Source organism: Amia ocellicauda, chromosome 12 (assembly GCF_036373705.1).
Source record: "Amia ocellicauda isolate fAmiCal2 chromosome 12, fAmiCal2.hap1, whole genome shotgun sequence".
Classification (NCBI taxonomy): domain Eukaryota; kingdom Metazoa; phylum Chordata; class Actinopteri; order Amiiformes; family Amiidae; genus Amia; species Amia ocellicauda.
Genome location: NC_089861.1, coordinates 39,718,400 through 39,744,034, shown reverse-complemented (window position 1 = coordinate 39,744,034; position 25,635 = coordinate 39,718,400). Strand labels below are relative to the sequence as shown.

At 45.8% G+C, this 25,635-nt stretch overlaps 15 non-coding genes across 15 annotated transcripts; all 15 read left to right on the top strand.

The window, feature by feature from the left end:
* The first annotated feature begins 1,179 nt into the window (after nucleotides 1-1,179).
* Nucleotides 1,180-1,253, top strand: trnai-aau (transfer RNA isoleucine (anticodon AAU)). The gene has a single exon. It is a non-coding gene; the product is annotated as a tRNA-Ile (tRNA).
* A 1,251-nt stretch (nucleotides 1,254-2,504) lies between these two features.
* trnai-aau (transfer RNA isoleucine (anticodon AAU)) lies at nucleotides 2,505-2,578 on the top strand. The gene has a single exon. It is a non-coding gene; the product is annotated as a tRNA-Ile (tRNA).
* A 1,251-nt stretch (nucleotides 2,579-3,829) lies between these two features.
* On the top strand, nucleotides 3,830-3,903 carry trnai-aau (transfer RNA isoleucine (anticodon AAU)). Its single transcript has one exon. It is a non-coding gene; the product is annotated as a tRNA-Ile (tRNA).
* Nucleotides 3,904-5,154: 1,251 nt separating this feature from the next.
* Nucleotides 5,155-5,228, top strand: trnai-aau (transfer RNA isoleucine (anticodon AAU)). Its single transcript has one exon. It is a non-coding gene; the product is annotated as a tRNA-Ile (tRNA).
* A 3,567-nt stretch (nucleotides 5,229-8,795) lies between these two features.
* Nucleotides 8,796-8,869, top strand: trnai-aau (transfer RNA isoleucine (anticodon AAU)). Its single transcript has one exon. It is a non-coding gene; the product is annotated as a tRNA-Ile (tRNA).
* A 1,251-nt stretch (nucleotides 8,870-10,120) lies between these two features.
* Nucleotides 10,121-10,194, top strand: trnai-aau (transfer RNA isoleucine (anticodon AAU)). Its single transcript has one exon. It is a non-coding gene; the product is annotated as a tRNA-Ile (tRNA).
* A 1,251-nt stretch (nucleotides 10,195-11,445) lies between these two features.
* On the top strand, nucleotides 11,446-11,519 carry trnai-aau (transfer RNA isoleucine (anticodon AAU)). The gene has a single exon. It is a non-coding gene; the product is annotated as a tRNA-Ile (tRNA).
* A 1,251-nt stretch (nucleotides 11,520-12,770) lies between these two features.
* Nucleotides 12,771-12,844, top strand: trnai-aau (transfer RNA isoleucine (anticodon AAU)). The gene has a single exon. It is a non-coding gene; the product is annotated as a tRNA-Ile (tRNA).
* Nucleotides 12,845-14,095: 1,251 nt separating this feature from the next.
* On the top strand, nucleotides 14,096-14,169 carry trnai-aau (transfer RNA isoleucine (anticodon AAU)). Its single transcript has one exon. It is a non-coding gene; the product is annotated as a tRNA-Ile (tRNA).
* A 1,251-nt stretch (nucleotides 14,170-15,420) lies between these two features.
* Nucleotides 15,421-15,494, top strand: trnai-aau (transfer RNA isoleucine (anticodon AAU)). The gene has a single exon. It is a non-coding gene; the product is annotated as a tRNA-Ile (tRNA).
* Nucleotides 15,495-16,745: 1,251 nt separating this feature from the next.
* trnai-aau (transfer RNA isoleucine (anticodon AAU)) lies at nucleotides 16,746-16,819 on the top strand. Its single transcript has one exon. It is a non-coding gene; the product is annotated as a tRNA-Ile (tRNA).
* Nucleotides 16,820-18,070: 1,251 nt separating this feature from the next.
* Nucleotides 18,071-18,144, top strand: trnai-aau (transfer RNA isoleucine (anticodon AAU)). Its single transcript has one exon. It is a non-coding gene; the product is annotated as a tRNA-Ile (tRNA).
* Nucleotides 18,145-21,711: 3,567 nt separating this feature from the next.
* Nucleotides 21,712-21,785, top strand: trnai-aau (transfer RNA isoleucine (anticodon AAU)). Its single transcript has one exon. It is a non-coding gene; the product is annotated as a tRNA-Ile (tRNA).
* Nucleotides 21,786-23,036: 1,251 nt separating this feature from the next.
* trnai-aau (transfer RNA isoleucine (anticodon AAU)) lies at nucleotides 23,037-23,110 on the top strand. The gene has a single exon. It is a non-coding gene; the product is annotated as a tRNA-Ile (tRNA).
* A 1,251-nt stretch (nucleotides 23,111-24,361) lies between these two features.
* On the top strand, nucleotides 24,362-24,435 carry trnai-aau (transfer RNA isoleucine (anticodon AAU)). Its single transcript has one exon. It is a non-coding gene; the product is annotated as a tRNA-Ile (tRNA).
* The last annotated feature ends 1,200 nt before the right edge of the window (nucleotides 24,436-25,635 follow it).

Here is a 25,635-nt window from a genome sequence, read left to right as displayed (position 1 = left end):
GGCAAGCGTAGTAGTGCACTTAAGCAGTGGTAGGATCCACAAGACTTCATCAAGCCGTGTCAAAGTCGGCCATCTACATGCACACGGGAAAATGTCCTTTCGCCGCTTTGCTTTTCTCAGAACACTTCATTTGCATTCTGTCCTCTGATAGTTTCACCTCGTGGGCTCCTGCCAATTCCTTATTACACAGACTTGGAGAGGGAAGCAATGCCAGTGGCTTCAAGAATCAACGCAAGTTTCATGAATGGCACATCTAAGCCATGGTGCCAACCAGACATTGAGCTGTTGGTCACCTCGACTCGGTTGCATAAGTGTTGAAAGTCACGGATTCCCGCAATTCTGTGGCCGCATTCTCAAGGCTATCTTCTATAATACACCTCTCAAAAAAATAAGGGAACAAGTAATCATCACAGCATAATACCAAGTCAGTTACAGTTCAGGCATATTAATCTGTACAGTTAGGAAGCCTAAGCGGTTGTGAATCACTGTCTCTTGTTTTGGTGCAAATGAAAGTGACAGCAGGTGCACCGGAGATAGGCAACAGCAAGACAACCCCAAAAAGGGAATGGTTTTGCAGGTGGTGGCCACAGACGATTGCTCTCTCCTTATCCTTCCTGACTGATTCTTCTCTAGTTTTGCCTTTTGCTAGTGTCCTTGTCACTACTGGAATTATGAGGTGCTCCCTGCAGCCCATTCAGGTTGCACAGGTAGTCCAGCTCCTCCAGTATGGCACATCCATACGTGCCGTCTGAAGAAAGTTTGCTGTGTCTCCCAGTACAGTCTCAAAAGCATGGAGGTGGGAGAGTTACGAATTATGCAATGTACGGTGAAGATCTTGAGGTTTCCTAGATTTTGATCACGGAGATCCGATGTGTGATTTAAGTGTTCCCGCAGTTTTCTTGATCAGTATATAATCTCGCGGTGGACGTATACATCCTCTCAGAATGGCCGAGTGGTCTAATTTGCCAGACTTAAGGTGTTGTTCCCTTGAAGAGTGTAGAAGGGTTTTCTGGTCTCCTGATGGAGGCGTGGGTTCAAATCCCACTCCTGACAGATTGATTTATAGCATCACCAATGCTAGGAATTGCAAAAGTGTTCTTTTCACACTTGTTTGTAATGCATTTTGCAGCCAAATTACATAAACATGAGGAAATGCCTGTCAGAGAGACTCCTTCTGATGGCCGGTTAGCTCAGTTGGTTAGAGCGTGTTGCTAATAACGCCAAGGTCTTGGGTTCGATCCCCACATCGGCCAAGACCGATCGTAGGTGCTCATCTGTCTAGTTCGAGTCCTGTTTTTTGAATGTTTGACATGAAACTCCCTGAAGGCAAGCGTAGTAGTGCACTTAAGCAGTGGTAGGATCCACAAGACTTCATCAAGCCGTGTCAAAGTCGGCCATCTACATGCACACGGGAAAATGTCCTTTCGCCGCTTTGCTTTTCTCAGAACACTTCATTTGCATTCTGTCCTCTGATAGTTTCACCTCGTGGGCTCCTGCCAATTCCTTATTACACAGACTTGGAGAGGGAAGCAATGCCAGTGGCTTCAAGAATCAACGCAAGTTTCATGAATGGCACATCTAAGCCATGGTGCCAACCAGACATTGAGCTGTTGGTCACCTCGACTCGGTTGCATAAGTGTTGAAAGTCACGGATTCCCGCAATTCTGTGGCCGCATTCTCAAGGCTATCTTCTATAATACACCTCTCAAAAAAATAAGGGAACAAGTAATCATCACAGCATAATACCAAGTCAGTTACAGTTCAGGCATATTAATCTGTACAGTTAGGAAGCCTAAGCGGTTGTGAATCACTGTCTCTTGTTTTGGTGCAAATGAAAGTGACAGCAGGTGCACCGGAGATAGGCAACAGCAAGACAACCCCAAAAAGGGAATGGTTTTGCAGGTGGTGGCCACAGACGATTGCTCTCTCCTTATCCTTCCTGACTGATTCTTCTCTAGTTTTGCCTTTTGCTAGTGTCCTTGTCACTACTGGAATTATGAGGTGCTCCCTGCAGCCCATTCAGGTTGCACAGGTAGTCCAGCTCCTCCAGTATGGCACATCCATACGTGCCGTCTGAAGAAAGTTTGCTGTGTCTCCCAGTACAGTCTCAAAAGCATGGAGGTGGGAGAGTTACGAATTATGCAATGTACGGTGAAGATCTTGAGGTTTCCTAGATTTTGATCACGGAGATCCGATGTGTGATTTAAGTGTTCCCGCAGTTTTCTTGATCAGTATATAATCTCGCGGTGGACGTATACATCCTCTCAGAATGGCCGAGTGGTCTAATTTGCCAGACTTAAGGTGTTGTTCCCTTGAAGAGTGTAGAAGGGTTTTCTGGTCTCCTGATGGAGGCGTGGGTTCAAATCCCACTCCTGACAGATTGATTTATAGCATCACCAATGCTAGGAATTGCAAAAGTGTTCTTTTCACACTTGTGTGTAATGCATTTTGCAGCCAAATTACATAAACATGAGGAAATGCCTGGCAGAGAGACTCCTTTTGATGGCCGGTTAGCTCAGTTGGTTAGAGCGTGGTGCTAATAACGCCAAGGTCTTGGGTTCGATCCCCACATCGGCCAAGACCGATCTTAGGTGCTCATCCGTCTAGTTGGAGTCCTGTTTTTTGAATGTTTGACATGAAACTCCCTGAAGGCAAGCGTAGTAGTGCACTTAAGCAGTGGTAGGATCCACAAGACTTCATCAAGCCGTGTCAAAGTCGGCCATCTACATGGACACGGGAAAATGTCCTTTCGCCGCTTTGCTTTTCTCAGAACACTTCATTTGCATTCTGTCCTCTGATAGTTTCAACTCGTGGGCTCCTGCCAATTCCTTATTACACAGACTTGGAGAGGGAAGCAATGCCAGTGGCTTCAAGAATCAACGCAAGTTTCATGAATGGCACATCTAAGCCATGGTGCCAACCAGACATTGAGCTGTTGGTCACCTCGACTCGGTTGCATAAGTGTTGAAAGTCACGGATTCCCGCAATTCTGTGGCCGCATTCTCAAGGCTATCTTCTATAATACACCTCTCAAAAAAATAAGGGAACAAGTAATCATCACAGCATAATACCAAGTCAGTTACAGTTCAGGCATATTAATCTGTACAGTTCGGAAGCCTAAGCGGTTGTGAATCACTGTCTCTTGTTTTGGTGCAAATGAAAGTGACAGCAGGTGCACCGGAGATAGGCAACAGCAAGACAACCCCAAAAAGGGAATGGTTTTGCAGGTGGTGGCCACAGACGATTGCTCTCTCCTTATCCTTCCTGACTGATTCTTCTCTAGTTTTGCCTTTTGCTAGTGTCCTTGTCACTACTGGAATTATGAGGTGCTCCCTGCAGCCCATTCAGGTTGCACAGGTAGTCCAGCTCCTCCAGTATGGCACATCCATACGTGCCGTCTGAAGAAAGTTTGCTGTGTCTCCCAGTACAGTCTCAAAAGCATGGAGGTGGGAGAGTTACGAATTATGCAATGTACGGTGAAGATCTTGAGGTTTCCTAGATTTTGATCACGGAGATCCGATGTGTGATTTAAGTGTTCCCGCAGTTTTCTTGATCAGTATATAATCTCGCGGTGGACGTATACATCCTCTCAGAATGGCCGAGTGGTCTAATTTGCCAGACTTAAGGTGTTGTTCCCTTGAAGAGTGTAGAAGGGTTTTCTGGTCTCCTGATGGAGGCGTGGGTTCAAATCCCACTCCTGACAGATTCATTTATAGCATCACCAATGCTAGGAATTGCAAAAGTGTTCTTTTCACACTTGTGTGTAATGCATTTTGCAGCCAAATTACATAAACATGAGGAAATGCCTGGCAGAGAGACTCCTTTTGATGGCCGGTTAGCTCAGTTGGTTAGAGCGTGGTGCTAATAACGCCAAGGTCTTGGGTTCGATCCCCACATCGGCCAAGACCGATCTTAGGTGCTCATCCGTCTAGTTGGAGTCCTGTTTTTTGAATGTTTGACATGAAACTCCCTGAAGGCAAGCGTAGTAGTGCACTTAAGCAGTGGTAGGATCCACAAGACTTCATCAAGCCGTGTCAAAGTCGGCCATCTACATGGACACGGGAAAATGTCCTTTCGCCGCTTTGCTTTTCTCAGAACACTTCATTTGCATTCTGTCCTCTGATAGTTTCAACTCGTGGGCTCCTGCCAATTCCTTATTACACAGACTTGGAGAGGGAAGCAATGCCAGTGGCTTCAAGAATCAACGCAAGTTTCATGAATGGCACATCTAAGCCATGGTGCCAACCAGACATTGAGCTGTTGGTCACCTCGACTCGGTTGCATAAGTGTTGAAAGTCACGGATTCCCGCAATTCTGTGGCCGCATTCTCAAGGCTATCTTCTATAATACACCTCTCAAAAAAATAAGGGAACAAGTAATCATCACAGCATAATACCAAGTCAGTTACAGTTCAGGCATATTAATCTGTACAGTTCGGAAGCCTAAGCGGTTGTGAATCACTGTCTCTTGTTTTGGTGCAAATGAAAGTGACAGCAGGTGCACCGGAGATAGGCAACAGCAAGACAACCCCAAAAAGGGAATGGTTTTGCAGGTGGTGGCCACAGATGATTGCTCTCTCCTTATCCTTCCTGACTGATTCTTCTCTAGTTTTGCCTTTTGCTAGTGTCCTTGTCACTACTGGAATTATGAGGTGCTCCCTGCAGCCCATTCAGGTTGCACAGGTAGTCCAGCTCCTCCAGTATGGCACATCCATACGTGCCGTCTGAAGAAAGTTTGCTGTGTCTCCCAGTACAGTCTCAAAAGCATGGAGGTGGGAGAGTTACGAATTATGCAATGTACGGTGAAGATCTTGAGGTTTCCTAGATTTTGATCACGGAGATCCGATGTGTGATTTAAGTGTTCCCGCAGTTTTCTTGATCAGTATATAATCTCGCGGTGGACGTATACATCCTCTCAGAATGGCCGAGTGGTCTAATTTGCCAGACTTAAGGTGTTGTTCCCTTGAAGAGTGTAGAAGGGTTTTCTGGTCTCCTGATGGAGGCGTGGGTTCAAATCCCACTCCTGACAGATTGATTTATAGCATCACCAATGCTAGGAATTGCAAAAGTGTTCTTTTCACACTTGTGTGTAATGCATTTTGCAGCCAAATTACATAAACATGAGGAAATGCCTGGCAGAGAGACTACTTTTGATGGCCGGTTAGCTCAGTTGGTTAGAGCGTGGTGCTAATAACGCCAAGGTCTTGGGTTCGATCCCCACATCGGCCAAGACCGATCGTAGGTGCTCATCCGTCTAGTTCGAGTCCTGTTTTTTGAATGTTTGACATGAAACTCCCTGAAGGCAAGCGTAGTAGTGCACTTAAGCAGTGGTAGGATCCACAAGACTTCATCAAGCCGTGTCAAAGTCGGCCATCTACATGCACACGGGAAAATGTCCTTTCGCCGCTTTGCTTTTCTCAGAACACTTCATTTGCATTCTGTCCTCTGATAGTTTCACCTCGTGGGCTCCTGCCAATTCCTTATTACACAGACTTGGAGAGGGAAGCAATGCCAGTGGCTTCAAGAATCAACGCAAGTTTCATGAATGGCACATCTAAGCCATGGTGCCAACCAGACATTGAGCTGTTGGTCACCTCGACTCGGTTGCATAAGTGTTGAAAGTCACGGATTCCCGCAATTCTGTGGCCGCATTCTCAAGGCTATCTTCTATAATACACCTCTCAAAAAAATAAGGGAACAAGTAATCATCACAGCATAATACCAAGTCAGTTACAGTTCAGGCATATTAATCTGTACAGTTAGGAAGCCTAAGCGGTTGTGAATCACTGTCTCTTGTTTTGGTGCAAATGAAAGTGACAGCAGGTGCACCGGAGATAGGCAACAGCAAGACAACCCCAAAAAGGGAATGGTTTTGCAGGTGGTGGCCACAGACGATTGCTCTCTCCTTATCCTTCCTGACTGATTCTTCTCTAGTTTTGCCTTTTGCTAGTGTCCTTGTCACTACTGGAATTATGAGGTGCTCCCTGCAGCCCATTCAGGTTGCACAGGTAGTCCAGCTCCTCCAGTATGGCACATCCATACGTGCCGTCTGAAGAAAGTTTGCTGTGTCTCCCAGTACAGTCTCAAAAGCATGGAGGTGGGAGAGTTACGAATTATGCAATGTACGGTGAAGATCTTGAGGTTTCCTAGATTTTGATCACGGAGATCCGATGTGTGATTTAAGTGTTCCCGCAGTTTTCTTGATCAGTATATAATCTCGCGGTGGATGTATACATCATCTCAGAATGGCCGAGTGGTCTAATTTGCCAGACTTAAGGTGTTGTTCCCTTGAAGAGTGTAGAAGGGTTTTCTGGTCTCCTGATGGAGGCGTGGGTTCAAATCCCACTCCTGACAGATTGATTTATAGCATCACCAATGCTAGGAATTGCAAAAGTGTTCCTTTCACACTTGTGTGTAATGCATTTTGTTTTTTGAATGTTTGACATGAAACTCCCTGAAGGCAAGCGTAGTAGTGCACTTAAGCAGTGGTAGGATCCACAAGACTTCATCAAGCCGTGTCAAAGTCGGCCATCTACATGCACACGGGAAAATGTCCTTTCGCCGCTTTGCTTTTCTCAGAACACTTCATTTGCATTCTGTCCTCTGATAGTTTCACCTCGTGGGCTCCTGCCAATTCCTTATTACACAGACTTGGAGAGGGAAGCAATGCCAGTGGCTTCAAGAATCAACGCAAGTTTCATGAATGGCACATCTAAGCCATGGTGCCAACCAGACATTGAGCTGTTGGTCACCTCGACTCGGTTGCATAAGTGTTGAAAGTCACGGATTCCCGCAATTCTGTGGCCGCATTCTCAAGGCTATCTTCTATAATACACCTCTCAAAAAAATAAGGGAACAAGTAATCATCACAGCATAATACCAAGTCAGTTACAGTTCAGGCATATTAATCTGTACAGTTAGGAAGCCTAAGCGGTTGTGAATCACTGTCTCTTGTTTTGGTGCAAATGAAAGTGACAGCAGGTGCACCGGAGATAGGCAACAGCAAGACAACCCCAAAAAGGGAATGGTTTTGCAGGTGGTGGCCACAGACGATTGCTCTCTCCTTATCCTTCCTGACTGATTCTTCTCTAGTTTTGCCTTTTGCTAGTGTCCTTGTCACTACTGGAATTATGAGGTGCTCCCTGCAGCCCATTCAGGTTGCACAGGTAGTCCAGCTCCTCCAGTATGGCACATCCATACGTGCCGTCTGAAGAAAGTTTGCTGTGTCTCCCAGTACAGTCTCAAAAGCATGGAGGTGGGAGAGTTACGAATTATGCAATGTACGGTGAAGATCTTGAGGTTTCCTAGATTTTGATCACGGAGATCCGATGTGTGATTTAAGTGTTCCCGCAGTTTTCTTGATCAGTATATAATCTCGCGGTGGACGTATACATCCTCTCAGAATGGCCGAGTGGTCTAATTTGCCAGACTTAAGGTGTTGTTCCCTTGAAGAGTGTAGAAGGGTTTTCTGGTCTCCTGATGGAGGCGTGGGTTCAAATCCCACTCCTGACAGATTGATTTATAGCATCACCAATGCTAGGAATTGCAAAAGTGTTCTTTTCACACTTGTTTGTAATGCATTTTGTTTTTTGAATGTTTGACATGAAACTCCCTGAAGGCAAGCGTAGTAGTGCACTTAAGCAGTGGTAGGATCCACAAGACTTCATCAAGCCGTGTCAAAGTCGGCCATCTACATGCACACGGGAAAATGTCCTTTCGCCGCTTTGCTTTTCTCAGAACACTTCATTTGCATTCTGTCCTCTGATAGTTTCACCTCGTGGGCTCCTGCCAATTCCTTATTACACAGACTTGGAGAGGGAAGCAATGCCAGTGGCTTCAAGAATCAACGCAAGTTTCATGAATGGCACATCTAAGCCATGGTGCCAACCAGACATTGAGCTGTTGGTCACCTCGACTCGGTTGCATAAGTGTTGAAAGTCACGGATTCCCGCAATTCTGTGGCCGCATTCTCAAGGCTATCTTCTATAATACACCTCTCAAAAAAATAAGGGAACAAGTAATCATCACAGCATAATACCAAGTCAGTTACAGTTCAGGCATATTAATCTGTACAGTTAGGAAGCCTAAGCGGTTGTGAATCACTGTCTCTTGTTTTGGTGCAAATGAAAGTGACAGCAGGTGCACCGGAGATAGGCAACAGCAAGACAACCCCAAAAAGGGAATGGTTTTGCAGGTGGTGGCCACAGACGATTGCTCTCTCATTATCCTTCCTGACTGATTCTTCTCTAGTTTTGCCTTTTGCTAGTGTCCTTGTCACTACTGGAATTATGAGGTGCTCCCTGCAGCCCATTCAGGTTGCACAGGTAGTCCAGCTCCTCCAGTATGGCACATCCATACGTGCCGTCTGAAGAAAGTTTGCTGTGTCTCCCAGTACAGTCTCAAAAGCATGGAGGTGGGAGAGTTACGAATTATGCAATGTACGGTGAAGATCTTGAGGTTTCCTAGATTTTGATCACGGAGATCCGATGTGTGATTTAAGTGTTCCCGCAGTTTTCTTGATCAGTATATAATCTCGCGGTGGACGTATACATCCTCTCAGAATGGCCGAGTGGTCTAATTTGCCAGACTTGAGGTGTTGTTCCCTTGAAGAGTGTAGAAGGGTTTTCTGGTCTCCTGATGGAGGCGTGGGTTCAAATCCCACTCCTGACAGATTGATTTATAGCATCACCAATGCTAGGAATTGCAAAAGTGTTCTTTTCACACTTGTGTGTAATGCATTTTGCAGCCAAATTACATAAACATGAGGAAATGCCAGTCAGAGAGACTCCTTCTGATGGCCGGTTAGCTCAGTTGGTTAGAGCGTGGTGCTAATAACGCCAAGGTCTTGGGTTCGATCCCCACATCGGCCAAGACCGATCGTAGGTGCTCATCTGTCTAGTTCGAGTCCTGTTTTTTGAATGTTTGACATGAAACTCCATGAAGGCAAGCGTAGTAGTGCACTTAAGCAGTGGTAGGATCCACAAGACTTCATCAAGCCGTGTCAAAGTCGGCCATCTACATGCACACGGGAAAATGTCCTTTCGCCGCTTTGCTTTTCTCAGAACACTTCATTTGCATTCTGTCCTCTGATAGTTTCACCTCGTGGGCTCCTGCCAATTCCTTATTACACAGACTTGGAGAGGGAAGCAATGCCAGTGGCTTCAAGAATCAACGCAAGTTTCATGAATGGCACATCTAAGCCATGGTGCCAACCAGACATTGAGCTGTTGGTCACCTCGACTCGGTTGCATAAGTGTTGAAAGTCACGGATTCCCGCAATTCTGTGGCCGCATTCTCAAGGCTATCTTCTATAATACACCTCTCAAAAAAATAAGGGAACAAGTAATCATCACAGCATAATACCAAGTCAGTTACAGTTCAGGCATATTAATCTGTACAGTTCGGAAGCCTAAGCGGTTGTGAATCACTGTCTCTTGTTTTGGTGCAAATGAAAGTGACAGCAGGTGCACCGGAGATAGGCAACAGCAAGACAACCCCAAAAAGGGAATGGTTTTGCAGGTGGTGGCCACAGACGATTGCTCTCTCCTTATCCTTCCTGACTGATTCTTCTCTAGTTTTGCCTTTTGCTAGTGTCCTTGTCACTACTGGAATTATGAGGTGCTCCCTGCAGCCCATTCAGGTTGCACAGGTAGTCCAGCTCCTCCAGTATGGCACATCCATACGTGCCGTCTGAAGAAAGTTTGCTGTGTCTCCCAGTACAGTCTCAAAAGCATGGAGGTGGGAGAGTTATGAATTATGCAATGTACGGTGAAGATCTTGAGGTTTCCTAGATTTTGATCACGGAGATCCGATGTGTGATTTAAGTGTTCCCGCAGTTTTCTTGATCAGTATATAATCTCGCGGTGGACGTATACATCCTCTCAGAATGGCCGAGTGGTCTAATTTGCCAGACTTAAGGTGTTGTTCCCTTGAAGAGTGTAGAAGGGTTTTCTGGTCTCCTGATGGAGGCGTGGGTTCAAATCCCACTCCTGACAGATTCATTTATAGCATCACCAATGCTAGGAATTGCAAAAGTGTTCTTTTCACACTTGTGTGTAATGCATTTTGCAGCCAAATTACATAAACATGAGGAAATGCCTGGCAGAGAGACTCCTTTTGATGGCCGGTTAGCTCAGTTGGTTAGAGCGTGGTGCTAATAACGCCAAGGTCTTGGGTTCGATCCCCACATCGGCCAAGACCGATCTTAGGTGCTCATCCGTCTAGTTGGAGTCCTGTTTTTTGAATGTTTGACATGAAACTCCCTGAAGGCAAGCGTAGTAGTGCACTTAAGCAGTGGTAGGATCCACAAGACTTCATCAAGCCGTGTCAAAGTCGGCCATCTACATGGACACGGGAAAATGTCCTTTCGCCGCTTTGCTTTTCTCAGAACACTTCATTTGCATTCTGTCCTCTGATAGTTTCAACTCGTGGGCTCCTGCCAATTCCTTATTACACAGACTTGGAGAGGGAAGCAATGCCAGTGGCTTCAAGAATCAACGCAAGTTTCATGAATGGCACATCTAAGCCATGGTGCCAACCAGACATTGAGCTGTTGGTCACCTCGACTCGGTTGCATAAGTGTTGAAAGTCACGGATTCCCGCAATTCTGTGGCCGCATTCTCAAGGCTATCTTCTATAATACACCTCTCAAAAAAATAAGGGAACAAGTAATCATCACAGCATAATACCAAGTCAGTTACAGTTCAGGCATATTAATCTGTACAGTTCGGAAGCCTAAGCGGTTGTGAATCACTGTCTCTTGTTTTGGTGCAAATGAAAGTGACAGCAGGTGCACCGGAGATAGGCAACAGCAAGACAACCCCAAAAAGGGAATGGTTTTGCAGGTGGTGGCCACAGACGATTGCTCTCTCCTTATCCTTCCTGACTGATTCTTCTCTAGTTTTGCCTTTTGCTAGTGTCCTTGTCACTACTGGAATTATGAGGTGCTCCCTGCAGCCCATTCAGGTTGCACAGGTAGTCCAGCTCCTCCAGTATGGCACATCCATACGTGCCGTCTGAAGAAAGTTTGCTGTGTCTCCCAGTACAGTCTCAAAAGCATGGAGGTGGGAGAGTTACGAATTATGCAATGTACGGTGAAGATCTTGAGGTTTCCTAGATTTTGATCACGGAGATCCGATGTGTGATTTAAGTGTTCCCGCAGTTTTCTTGATCAGTATATAATCTCGCGGTGGACGTATACATCCTCTCAGAATGGCCGAGTGGTCTAATTTGCCAGACTTAAGGTGTTGTTCCCTTGAAGAGTGTAGAAGGGTTTTCTGGTCTCCTGATGGAGGCGTGGGTTCAAATCCCACTCCTGACAGATTCATTTATAGCATCACCAATGCTAGGAATTGCAAAAGTGTTCTTTTCACACTTGTGTGTAATGCATTTTGCAGCCAAATTACATAAACATGAGGAAATGCCTGGCAGAGAGACTCCTTTTGATGGCCGGTTAGCTCAGTTGGTTAGAGCGTGGTGCTAATAACGCCAAGGTCTTGGGTTCGATCCCCACATCGGCTAAGACCGATCGTAGGTGCTCATCCGTCTAGTTCGAGTCCTGTTTTTTGAATGTTTGACATGAAACTCCCTGAAGGCAAGCGTAGTAGTGCACTTAAGCAGTGGTAGGATCCACAAGACTTCATCAAGCCGTGTCAAAGTCGGCCATCTACATGCACACGGGAAAATGTCCTTTCGCCGCTTTGCTTTTCTCAGAACACTTCATTTGCATTCTGTCCTCTGATAGTTTCAACTCGTGGGCTCCTGCCAATTCCTTATTACACAGACTTGGAGAGGGAAGCAATGCCAGTGGCTTCAAGAATCAACGCAAGTTTCATGAATGGCACATCTAAGCCATGGTGCCAACCAGACATTGAGCTGTTGGTCACCTCGACTCGGTTGCATAAGTGTTGAAAGTCACGGATTCCCGCAATTCTGTGGCCGCATTCTCAAGGCTATCTTCTATAATACACCTCTCAAAAAAATAAGGGAACAAGTAATCATCACAGCATAATACCAAGTCAGTTACAGTTCAGGCATATTAATCTGTACAGTTCGGAAGCCTAAGCGGTTGTGAATCACTGTCTCTTGTTTTGGTGCAAATGAAAGTGACAGCAGGTGCACCGGAGATAGGCAACAGCAAGACAACCCCAAAAAGGGAATGGTTTTGCAGGTGGTGGCCACAGATGATTGCTCTCTCCTTATCCTTCCTGACTGATTCTTCTCTAGTTTTGCCTTTTGCTAGTGTCCTTGTCACTACTGGAATTATGAGGTGCTCCCTGCAGCCCATTCAGGTTGCACAGGTAGTCCAGCTCCTCCAGTATGGCACATCCATACGTGCCGTCTGAAGAAAGTTTGCTGTGTCTCCCAGTACAGTCTCAAAAGCATGGAGGTGGGAGAGTTACGAATTATGCAATGTACGGTGAAGATCTTGAGGTTTCCTAGATTTTGATCACGGAGATCCGATGTGTGATTTAAGTGTTCCCGCAGTTTTCTTGATCAGTATATAATCTCGCGGTGGACGTATACATCCTCTCAGAATGGCCGAGTGGTCTAATTTGCCAGACTTAAGGTGTTGTTCCCTTGAAGAGTGTAGAAGGGTTTTCTGGTCTCCTGATGGAGGCGTGGGTTCAAATCCCACTCCTGACAGATTGATTTATAGCATCACCAATGCTAGGAATTGCAAAAGTGTTCTTTTCACACTTGTGTGTAATGCATTTTGCAGCCAAATTACATAAACATGAGGAAATGCCTGGCAGAGAGACTACTTTTGATGGCCGGTTAGCTCAGTTGGTTAGAGCGTGGTGCTAATAACGCCAAGGTCTTGGGTTCGATCCCCACATCGGCCAAGACCGATCGTAGGTGCTCATCTGTCTAGTTCGAGTCCTGTTTTTTGAATGTTTGACATGAAACTCCATGAAGGCAAGCGTAGTAGTGCACTTAAGCAGTGGTAGGATCCACAAGACTTCATCAAGCCGTGTCAAAGTCGGCCATCTACATGCACACGGGAAAATGTCCTTTCGCCGCTTTGCTTTTCTCAGAACACTTCATTTGCATTCTGTCCTCTGATAGTTTCACCTCGTGGGCTCCTGCCAATTCCTTATTACACAGACTTGGAGAGGGAAGCAATGCCAGTGGCTTCAAGAATCAACGCAAGTTTCATGAATGGCACATCTAAGCCATGGTGCCAACCAGACATTGAGCTGTTGGTCACCTCGACTCGGTTGCATAAGTGTTGAAAGTCACGGATTCCCGCAATTCTGTGGCCGCATTCTCAAGGCTATCTTCTATAATACACCTCTCAAAAAAATAAGGGAACAAGTAATCATCACAGCATAATACCAAGTCAGTTACAGTTCAGGCATATTAATCTGTACAGTTAGGAAGCCTAAGCGGTTGTGAATCACTGTCTCTTGTTTTGGTGCAAATGAAAGTGACAGCAGGTGCACCGGAGATAGGCAACAGCAAGACAACCCCAAAAAGGGAATGGTTTTGCAGGTGGTGGCCACAGACGATTGCTCTCTCCTTATCCTTCCTGACTGATTCTTCTCTAGTTTTGCCTTTTGCTAGTGTCCTTGTCACTACTGGAATTATGAGGTGCTCCCTGCAGCCCATTCAGGTTGCACAGGTAGTCCAGCTCCTCCAGTATGGCACATCCATACGTGCCGTCTGAAGAAAGTTTGCTGTGTCTCCCAGTACAGTCTCAAAAGCATGGAGGTGGGAGAGTTACGAATTATGCAATGTACGGTGAAGATCTTGAGGTTTCCTAGATTTTGATCACGGAGATCCGATGTGTGATTTAAGTGTTCCCGCAGTTTTCTTGATCAGTATATAATCTCGCGGTGGACGTATACATCCTCTCAGAATGGCCGAGTGGTCTAATTTGCCAGACTTAAGGTGTTGTTCCCTTGAAGAGTGTAGAAGGGTTTTCTGGTCTCCTGATGGAGGCGTGGGTTCAAATCCCACTCCTGACAGATTCATTTATAGCATCACCAATGCTAGGAATTGCAAAAGTGTTCTTTTCACACTTGTTTGTAATGCATTTTGCAGCCAAATTACATAAACATGAGGAAATGCCTGTCAGAGAGACTCCTTCTGATGGCCGGTTAGCTCAGTTGGTTAGAGCGTGTTGCTAATAACGCCAAGGTCTTGGGTTCGATCCCCACATCGGCCAAGACCGATCGTAGGTGCTCATCTGTCTAGTTCGAGTCCTGTTTTTTGAATGTTTGACATGAAACTCCCTGAAGGCAAGCGTAGTAGTGCACTTAAGCAGTGGTAGGATCCACAAGACTTCATCAAGCCGTGTCAAAGTCGGCCATCTACATGCACACGGGAAAATGTCCTTTCGCCGCTTTGCTTTTCTCAGAACACTTCATTTGCATTCTGTCCTCTGATAGTTTCACCTCGTGGGCTCCTGCCAATTCCTTATTACACAGACTTGGAGAGGGAAGCAATGCCAGTGGCTTCAAGAATCAACGCAAGTTTCATGAATGGCACATCTAAGCCATGGTGCCAACCAGACATTGAGCTGTTGGTCACCTCGACTCGGTTGCATAAGTGTTGAAAGTCACGGATTCCCGCAATTCTGTGGCCGCATTCTCAAGGCTATCTTCTATAATACACCTCTCAAAAAAATAAGGGAACAAGTAATCATCACAGCATAATACCAAGTCAGTTACAGTTCAGGCATATTAATCTGTACAGTTAGGAAGCCTAAGCGGTTGTGAATCACTGTCTCTTGTTTTGGTGCAAATGAAAGTGACAGCAGGTGCACCGGAGATAGGCAACAGCAAGACAACCCCAAAAAGGGAATGGTTTTGCAGGTGGTGGCCACAGACGATTGCTCTCTCCTTATCCTTCCTGACTGATTCTTCTCTAGTTTTGCCTTTTGCTAGTGTCCTTGTCACTACTGGAATTATGAGGTGCTCCCTGCAGCCCATTCAGGTTGCACAGGTAGTCCAGCTCCTCCAGTATGGCACATCCATACGTGCCGTCTGAAGAAAGTTTGCTGTGTCTCCCAGTACAGTCTCAAAAGCATGGAGGTGGGAGAGTTACGAATTATGCAATGTACGGTGAAGATCTTGAGGTTTCCTAGATTTTGATCACGGAGATCCGATGTGTGATTTAAGTGTTCCCGCAGTTTTCTTGATCAGTATATAATCTCGCGGTGGACGTATACATCCTCTCAGAATGGCCGAGTGGTCTAATTTGCCAGACTTAAGGTGTTGTTCCCTTGAAGAGTGTAGAAGGGTTTTCTGGTCTCCTGATGGAGGCGTGGGTTCAAATCCCACTCCTGACAGATTCATTTATAGCATCACCAATGCTAGGAATTGCAAAAGTGTTCTTTTCACACTTGTGTGTAATGCATTTTGCAGCCAAATTACATAAACATGAGGAAATGCCTGGCAGAGAGACTCCTTTTGATGGCCGGTTAGCTCAGTTGGTTAGAGCGTGGTGCTAATAACGCCAAGGTCTTGGGTTCGATCCCCACATCGGCCAAGACCGATCTTAGGTGCTCATCCGTCTAGTTGGAGTCCTGTTTTTTGAATGTTTGACATGAAACTCCCTGAAGGCAAGCGTAGTAGTGCACTTAAGCAGTGGTAGGATCCACAAGACTTCATCAAGCCGTGTCAAAGTCGGCCATCTACATGGACACGGGAAAATGTCCTTTCGCCGCTTTGCTTTTCTCAGAACACTTCATTTGCATTCTGTCCTCTGATAGTTTCAACTCGTGGGCTCCTGCCAATTCCTTATTACACAGACTTGGAGAGGGAAGCAATGCCAGTGGCTTCAAGAATCAACGCAAGTTTCATGAATGGCACATCTAAGCCATGGTGCCAACCAGACATTGAGCTGTTGGTCACCTCGACTCGGTTGCATAAGTGTTGAAAGTCACGGATTCCCGCAATTCTGTGGCCGCATTCTCAAGGCTATCTTCTATAATACACCTCTCAAAAAAATAAGGGAACAAGTAATCATCACAGCATAATACCAAGTCAGTTACAGTTCAGGCATATTAATCTGTACAGTTCGGAAGCCTAAGCGGTTGTGAATCACTGTCTCTTGTTTTGGTGCAAATGAAAGTGACAGCAGGTGCACCGGAGATAGGCAACAGCAAGACAACCCCAAAAAGGGAATGGTTTTGCAGGTGGTGGCCACAGACGATTGCTCTCTCCTTATCCTTCCTGACTGATTCTTCTCTAGTTTTGCCTTTTGCTAGTGTCCTTGTCACTACTGGAATTATGAGGTGCTCCCTGCAGCCCATTCAGGTTGCACAGGTAGTCCAGCTCCTCCAGTATGGCACATCCATACGTGCCGTCTGAAGAAAGTTTGCTGTGTCTCCCAGTACAGTCTCAAAAGCATGGAGGTGGGAGAGTTACGAATTATGCAATGTACGGTGAAGATCTTGAGGTTTCCTAGATTTTGATCACGGAGATCCGATGTGTGATTTAAGTGTTCCCGCAGTTTTCTTGATCAGTATATAATCTCGCGGTGGACGTATACATCCTCTCAGAATGGCCGAGTGGTCTAATTTGCCAGACTTAAGGTGTTGTTCCCTTGAAGAGTGTAGAAGGGTTTTCTGGTCTCCTGATGGAGGCGTGGGTTCAAATCCCACTCCTGACAGATTCATTTATAGCATCACCAATGCTAGGAATTGCAAAAGTGTTCTTTTCACACTTGTGTGTAATGCATTTTGCAGCCAAATTACATAAACATGAGGAAATGCCTGGCAGAGAGACTCCTTTTGATGGCCGGTTAGCTCAGTTGGTTAGAGCGTGGTGCTAATAACGCCAAGGTCTTGGGTTCGATCCCCACATCGGCCAAGACCGATCTTAGGTGCTCATCCGTCTAGTTGGAGTCCTGTTTTTTGAATGTTTGACATGAAACTCCCTGAAGGCAAGCGTAGTAGTGCACTTAAGCAGTGGTAGGATCCACAAGACTTCATCAAGCCGTGTCAAAGTCGGCCATCTACATGGACACGGGAAAATGTCCTTTCGCCGCTTTGCTTTTCTCAGAACACTTCATTTGCATTCTGTCCTCTGATAGTTTCAACTCGTGGGCTCCTGCCAATTCCTTATTACACAGACTTGGAGAGGGAAGCAATGCCAGTGGCTTCAAGAATCAACGCAAGTTTCATGAATGGCACATCTAAGCCATGGTGCCAACCAGACATTGAGCTGTTGGTCACCTCGACTCGGTTGCATAAGTGTTGAAAGTCACGGATTCCCGCAATTCTGTGGCCGCATTCTCAAGGCTATCTTCTATAATACACCTCTCAAAAAAATAAGGGAACAAGTAATCATCACAGCATAATACCAAGTCAGTTACAGTTCAGGCATATTAATCTGTACAGTTCGGAAGCCTAAGCGGTTGTGAATCACTGTCTCTTGTTTTGGTGCAAATGAAAGTGACAGCAGGTGCACCGGAGATAGGCAACAGCAAGACAACCCCAAAAAGGGAATGGTTTTGCAGGTGGTGGCCACAGATGATTGCTCTCTCCTTATCCTTCCTGACTGATTCTTCTCTAGTTTTGCCTTTTGCTAGTGTCCTTGTCACTACTGGAATTATGAGGTGCTCCCTGCAGCCCATTCAGGTTGCACAGGTAGTCCAGCTCCTCCAGTATGGCACATCCATACGTGCCGTCTGAAGAAAGTTTGCTGTGTCTCCCAGTACAGTCTCAAAAGCATGGAGGTGGGAGAGTTACGAATTATGCAATGTACGGTGAAGATCTTGAGGTTTCCTAGATTTTGATCACGGAGATCCGATGTGTGATTTAAGTGTTCCCGCAGTTTTCTTGATCAGTATATAATCTCGCGGTGGACGTATACATCCTCTCAGAATGGCCGAGTGGTCTAATTTGCCAGACTTAAGGTGTTGTTCCCTTGAAGAGTGTAGAAGGGTTTTCTGGTCTCCTGATGGAGGCGTGGGTTCAAATCCCACTCCTGACAGATTGATTTATAGCATCACCAATGCTAGGAATTGCAAAAGTGTTCTTTTCACACTTGTGTGTAATGCATTTTGCAGCCAAATTACATAAACATGAGGAAATGCCTGGCAGAGAGACTACTTTTGATGGCCGGTTAGCTCAGTTGGTTAGAGCGTGGTGCTAATAACGCCAAGGTCTTGGGTTCGATCCCCACATCGGCCAAGACCGATCGTAGGTGCTCATCCGTCTAGTTCGAGTCCTGTTTTTTGAATGTTTGACATGAAACTCCCTGAAGGCAAGCGTAGTAGTGCACTTAAGCAGTGGTAGGATCCACAAGACTTCATCAAGCCGTGTCAAAGTCGGCCATCTACATGCACACGGGAAAATGTCCTTTCGCCGCTTTGCTTTTCTCAGAACACTTCATTTGCATTCTGTCCTCTGATAGTTTCACCTCGTGGGCTCCTGCCAATTCCTTATTACACAGACTTGGAGAGGGAAGCAATGCCAGTGGCTTCAAGAATCAACGCAAGTTTCATGAATGGCACATCTAAGCCATGGTGCCAACCAGACATTGAGCTGTTGGTCACCTCGACTCGGTTGCATAAGTGTTGAAAGTCACGGATTCCCGCAATTCTGTGGCCGCATTCTCAAGGCTATCTTCTATAATACACCTCTCAAAAAAATAAGGGAACAAGTAATCATCACAGCATAATACCAAGTCAGTTACAGTTCAGGCATATTAATCTGTACAGTTAGGAAGCCTAAGCGGTTGTGAATCACTGTCTCTTGTTTTGGTGCAAATGAAAGTGACAGCAGGTGCACCGGAGATAGGCAACAGCAAGACAACCCCAAAAAGGGAATGGTTTTGCAGGTGGTGGCCACAGACGATTGCTCTCTCCTTATCCTTCCTGACTGATTCTTCTCTAGTTTTGCCTTTTGCTAGTGTCCTTGTCACTACTGGAATTATGAGGTGCTCCCTGCAGCCCATTCAGGTTGCACAGGTAGTCCAGCTCCTCCAGTATGGCACATCCATACGTGCCGTCTGAAGAAAGTTTGCTGTGTCTCCCAGTACAGTCTCAAAAGCATGGAGGTGGGAGAGTTACGAATTATGCAATGTACGGTGAAGATCTTGAGGTTTCCTAGATTTTGATCACGGAGATCCGATGTGTGATTTAAGTGTTCCCGCAGTTTTCTTGATCAGTATATAATCTCGCGGTGGATGTATACATCATCTCAGAATGGCCGAGTGGTCTAATTTGCCAGACTTAAGGTGTTGTTCCCTTGAAGAGTGTAGAAGGGTTTTCTGGTCTCCTGATGGAGGCGTGGGTTCAAATCCCACTCCTGACAGATTGATTTATAGCATCACCAATGCTAGGAATTGCAAAAGTGTTCCTTTCACACTTGTGTGTAATGCATTTTGTTTTTTGAATGTTTGACATGAAACTCCCTGAAGGCAAGCGTAGTAGTGCACTTAAGCAGTGGTAGGATCCACAAGACTTCATCAAGCCGTGTCAAAGTCGGCCATCTACATGCACACGGGAAAATGTCCTTTCGCCGCTTTGCTTTTCTCAGAACACTTCATTTGCATTCTGTCCTCTGATAGTTTCACCTCGTGGGCTCCTGCCAATTCCTTATTACACAGACTTGGAGAGGGAAGCAATGCCAGTGGCTTCAAGAATCAACGCAAGTTTCATGAATGGCACATCTAAGCCATGGTGCCAACCAGACATTGAGCTGTTGGTCACCTCGACTCGGTTGCATAAGTGTTGAAAGTCACGGATTCCCGCAATTCTGTGGCCGCATTCTCAAGGCTATCTTCTATAATACACCTCTCAAAAAAATAAGGGAACAAGTAATCATCACAGCATAATACCAAGTCAGTTACAGTTCAGGCATATTAATCTGTACAGTTAGGAAGCCTAAGCGGTTGTGAATCACTGTCTCTTGTTTTGGTGCAAATGAAAGTGACAGCAGGTGCACCGGAGATAGGCAACAGCAAGACAACCCCAAAAAGGGAATGGTTTTGCAGGTGGTGGCCACAGACGATTGCTCTCTCCTTATCCTTCCTGACTGATTCTTCTCTAGTTTTGCCTTTTGCTAGTGTCCTTGTCACTACTGGAATTATGAGGTGCTCCCTGCAGCCCATTCAGGTTGCACAGGTAGTCCAGCTCCTCCAGTATGGCACATCCATACGTGCCGTCTGAAGAAAGTTTGCTGTGTCTCCCAGTACAGTCTCAAAAGCATGGAGGTGGGAGAGTTACGAATTATGCAATGTACGGTGAAGATCTTGAGGTTTCCTAGATTTTGATCACGGAGATCCGATGTGTGATTTAAGTGTTCCCGCAGTTTTCTTGATCAGTATATAATCTCGCGGTGGACGTATACATCCTCTCAGAATGGCCGAGTGGTCTAATTTGCCAGACTTAAGGTGTTGTTCCCTTGAAGAGTGTAGAAGGGTTTTCTGGTCTCCTGATGGAGGCGTGGGTTCAAATCCCACTCCTGACAGATTGATTTATAGCATCACCAATGCTAGGAATTGCAAAAGTGTTCTTTTCACACTTGTGTGTAATGCATTTTGTTTTTTGAATGTTTGACATGAAACTCCCTGAAGGCAAGCGTAGTAGTGCACTTAAGCAGTGGTAGGATCCACAAGACTTCATCAAGCCGTGTCAAAGTCGGCCATCTACATGCACACGGGAAAATGTCCTTTCGCCGCTTTGCTTTTCTCAGAACACTTCATTTGCATTCTGTCCTCTGATAGTTTCACCTCGTGGGCTCCTGCCAATTCCTTATTACACAGACTTGGAGAGGGAAGCAATGCCAGTGGCTTCAAGAATCAACGCAAGTTTCATGAATGGCACATCTAAGCCATGGTGCCAACCAGACATTGAGCTGTTGGTCACCTCGACTCGGTTGCATAAGTGTTGAAAGTCACGGATTCCCGCAATTCTGTGGCCGCATTCTCAAGGCTATCTTCTATAATACACCTCTCAAAAAAATAAGGGAACAAGTAATCATCACAGCATAATACCAAGTCAGTTACAGTTCAGGCATATTAATCTGTACAGTTAGGAAGCCTAAGCGGTTGTGAATCACTGTCTCTTGTTTTGGTGCAAATGAAAGTGACAGCAGGTGCACCGGAGATAGGCAACAGCAAGACAACCCCAAAAAGGGAATGGTTTTGCAGGTGGTGGCCACAGACGATTGCTCTCTCATTATCCTTCCTGACTGATTCTTCTCTAGTTTTGCCTTTTGCTAGTGTCCTTGTCACTACTGGAATTATGAGGTGCTCCCTGCAGCCCATTCAGGTTGCACAGGTAGTCCAGCTCCTCCAGTATGGCACATCCATACGTGCCGTCTGAAGAAAGTTTGCTGTGTCTCCCAGTACAGTCTCAAAAGCATGGAGGTGGGAGAGTTACGAATTATGCAATGTACGGTGAAGATCTTGAGGTTTCCTAGATTTTGATCACGGAGATCCGATGTGTGATTTAAGTGTTCCCGCAGTTTTCTTGATCAGTATATAATCTCGCGGTGGACGTATACATCCTCTCAGAATGGCCGAGTGGTCTAATTTGCCAGACTTGAGGTGTTGTTCCCTTGAAGAGTGTAGAAGGGTTTTCTGGTCTCCTGATGGAGGCGTGGGTTCAAATCCCACTCCTGACAGATTGATTTATAGCATCACCAATGCTAGGAATTGCAAAAGTGTTCTTTTCACACTTGTGTGTAATGCATTTTGCAGCCAAATTACATAAACATGAGGAAATGCCAGTCAGAGAGACTCCTTCTGATGGCCGGTTAGCTCAGTTGGTTAGAGCGTGGTGCTAATAACGCCAAGGTCTTGGGTTCGATCCCCACATCGGCCAAGACCGATCGTAGGTGCTCATCTGTCTAGTTCGAGTCCTGTTTTTTGAATGTTTGACATGAAACTCCATGAAGGCAAGCGTAGTAGTGCACTTAAGCAGTGGTAGGATCCACAAGACTTCATCAAGCCGTGTCAAAGTCGGCCATCTACATGCACACGGGAAAATGTCCTTTCGCCGCTTTGCTTTTCTCAGAACACTTCATTTGCATTCTGTCCTCTGATAGTTTCACCTCGTGGGCTCCTGCCAATTCCTTATTACACAGACTTGGAGAGGGAAGCAATGCCAGTGGCTTCAAGAATCAACGCAAGTTTCATGAATGGCACATCTAAGCCATGGTGCCAACCAGACATTGAGCTGTTGGTCACCTCGACTCGGTTGCATAAGTGTTGAAAGTCACGGATTCCCGCAATTCTGTGGCCGCATTCTCAAGGCTATCTTCTATAATACACCTCTCAAAAAAATAAGGGAACAAGTAATCATCACAGCATAATACCAAGTCAGTTACAGTTCAGGCATATTAATCTGTACAGTTAGGAAGCCTAAGCGGTTGTGAATCACTGTCTCTTGTTTTGGTGCAAATGAAAGTGACAGCAGGTGCACCGGAGATAGGCAACAGCAAGACAACCCCAAAAAGGGAATGGTTTTGCAGGTGGTGGCCACAGACGATTGCTCTCTCCTTATCCTTCCTGACTGATTCTTCTCTAGTTTTGCCTTTTGCTAGTGTCCTTGTCACTACTGGAATTATGAGGTGCTCCCTGCAGCCCATTCAGGTTGCACAGGTAGTCCAGCTCCTCCAGTATGGCACATCCATACGTGCCGTCTGAAGAAAGTTTGCTGTGTCTCCCAGTACAGTCTCAAAAGCATGGAGGTGGGAGAGTTACGAATTATGCAATGTACGGTGAAGATCTTGAGGTTTCCTAGATTTTGATCACGGAGATCCGATGTGTGATTTAAGTGTTCCCGCAGTTTTCTTGATCAGTATATAATCTCGCGGTGGACGTATACATCCTCTCAGAATGGCCGAGTGGTCTAATTTGCCAGACTTAAGGTGTTGTTCCCTTGAAGAGTGTAGAAGGGTTTTCTGGTCTCCTGATGGAGGCGTGGGTTCAAATCCCACTCCTGACAGATTGATTTATAGCATCACCAATGCTAGGAATTGCAAAAGTGTTCTTTTCACACTTGTTTGTAATGCATTTTGCAGCCAAATTACATAAACATGAGGAAATGCCTGTCAGAGAGACTCCTTCTGATGGCCGGTTAGCTCAGTTGGTTAGAGCGTGTTGCTAATAACGCCAAGGTCTTGGGTTCGATCCCCACATCGGCCAAGACCGATCGTAGGTGCTCATCTGTCTAGTTCGAGTCCTGTTTTTTGAATGTTTGACATGAAACTCCCTGAAGGCAAGCGTAGTAGTGCACTTAAGCAGTGGTAGGATCCACAAGACTTCATCAAGCCGTGTCAAAGTCGGCCATCTACATGCACACGGGAAAATGTCCTTTCGCCGCTTTGCTTTTCTCAGAACACTTCATTTGCATTCTGTCCTCTGATAGTTTCACCTCGTGGGCTCCTGCCAATTCCTTATTACACAGACTTGGAGAGGGAAGCAATGCCAGTGGCTTCAAGAATCAACGCAAGTTTCATGAATGGCACATCTAAGCCATGGTGCCAACCAGACATTGAGCTGTTGGTCACCTCGACTCGGTTGCATAAGTGTTGAAAGTCACGGATTCCCGCAATTCTGTGGCCGCATTCTCAAGGCTATCTTCTATAATACACCTCTCAAAAAAATAAGGGAACAAGTAATCATCACAGCATAATACCAAGTCAGTTACAGTTCAGGCATATTAATCTGTACAGTTCGGAAGCCTAAGCGGTTGTGAATCACTGTCTCTTGTTTTGGTGCAAATGAAAGTGACAGCAGGTGCACCGGAGATAGGCAACAGCAAGACAACCCCAAAAAGGGAATGGTTTTGCAGGTGGTGGCCACAGACGATTGCTCTCTCCTTATCCTTCCTGACTGATTCTTCTCTAGTTTTGCCTTTTGCTAGTGTCCTTGTCACTACTGGAATTATGAGGTGCTCCCTGCAGCCCATTCAGGTTGCACAGGTAGTCCAGCTCCTCCAGTATGGCACATCCATACGTGCCGTCTGAAGAAAGTTTGCTGTGTCTCCCAGTACAGTCTCAAAAGCATGGAGGTGGGAGAGTTACGAATTATGCAATGTACGGTGAAGATCTTGAGGTTTCCTAGATTTTGATCACGGAGATCCGATGTGTGATTTAAGTGTTCCCGCAGTTTTCTTGATCAGTATATAATCTCGCGGTGGACGTATACATCCTCTCAGAATGGCCGAGTGGTCTAATTTGCCAGACTTAAGGTGTTGTTCCCTTGAAGAGTGTAGAAGGGTTTTCTGGTCTCCTGATGGAGGCGTGGGTTCAAATCCCACTCCTGACAGATTCATTTATAGCATCACCAATGCTAGGAATTGCAAAAGTGTTCTTTTCACACTTGTGTGTAATGCATTTTGCAGCCAAATTACATAAACATGAGGAAATGCCTGGCAGAGAGACTCCTTTTGATGGCCGGTTAGCTCAGTTGGTTAGAGCGTGGTGCTAATAACGCCAAGGTCTTGGGTTCGATCCCCACATCGGCCAAGACCGATCTTAGGTGCTCATCCGTCTAGTTGGAGTCCTGTTTTTTGAATGTTTGACATGAAACTCCCTGAAGGCAAGCGTAGTAGTGCACTTAAGCAGTGGTAGGATCCACAAGACTTCATCAAGCCGTGTCAAAGTCGGCCATCTACATGGACACGGGAAAATGTCCTTTCGCCGCTTTGCTTTTCTCAGAACACTTCATTTGCATTCTGTCCTCTGATAGTTTCAACTCGTGGGCTCCTGCCAATTCCTTATTACACAGACTTGGAGAGGGAAGCAATGCCAGTGGCTTCAAGAATCAACGCAAGTTTCATGAATGGCACATCTAAGCCATGGTGCCAACCAGACATTGAGCTGTTGGTCACCTCGACTCGGTTGCATAAGTGTTGAAAGTCACGGATTCCCGCAATTCTGTGGCCGCATTCTCAAGGCTATCTTCTATAATACACCTCTCAAAAAAATAAGGGAACAAGTAATCATCACAGCATAATACCAAGTCAGTTACAGTTCAGGCATATTAATCTGTACAGTTCGGAAGCCTAAGCGGTTGTGAATCACTGTCTCTTGTTTTGGTGCAAATGAAAGTGACAGCAGGTGCACCGGAGATAGGCAACAGCAAGACAACCCCAAAAAGGGAATGGTTTTGCAGGTGGTGGCCACAGACGATTGCTCTCTCCTTATCCTTCCTGACTGATTCTTCTCTAGTTTTGCCTTTTGCTAGTGTCCTTGTCACTACTGGAATTATGAGGTGCTCCCTGCAGCCCATTCAGGTTGCACAGGTAGTCCAGCTCCTCCAGTATGGCACATCCATACGTGCCGTCTGAAGAAAGTTTGCTGTGTCTCCCAGTACAGTCTCAAAAGCATGGAGGTGGGAGAGTTACGAATTATGCAATGTACGGTGAAGATCTTGAGGTTTCCTAGATTTTGATCACGGAGATCCGATGTGTGATTTAAGTGTTCCCGCAGTTTTCTTGATCAGTATATAATCTCGCGGTGGACGTATACATCCTCTCAGAATGGCCGAGTGGTCTAATTTGCCAGACTTAAGGTGTTGTTCCCTTGAAGAGTGTAGAAGGGTTTTCTGGTCTCCTGATGGAGGCGTGGGTTCAAATCCCACTCCTGACAGATTCATTTATAGCATCACCAATGCTAGGAATTGCAAAAGTGTTCTTTTCACACTTGTGTGTAATGCATTTTGCA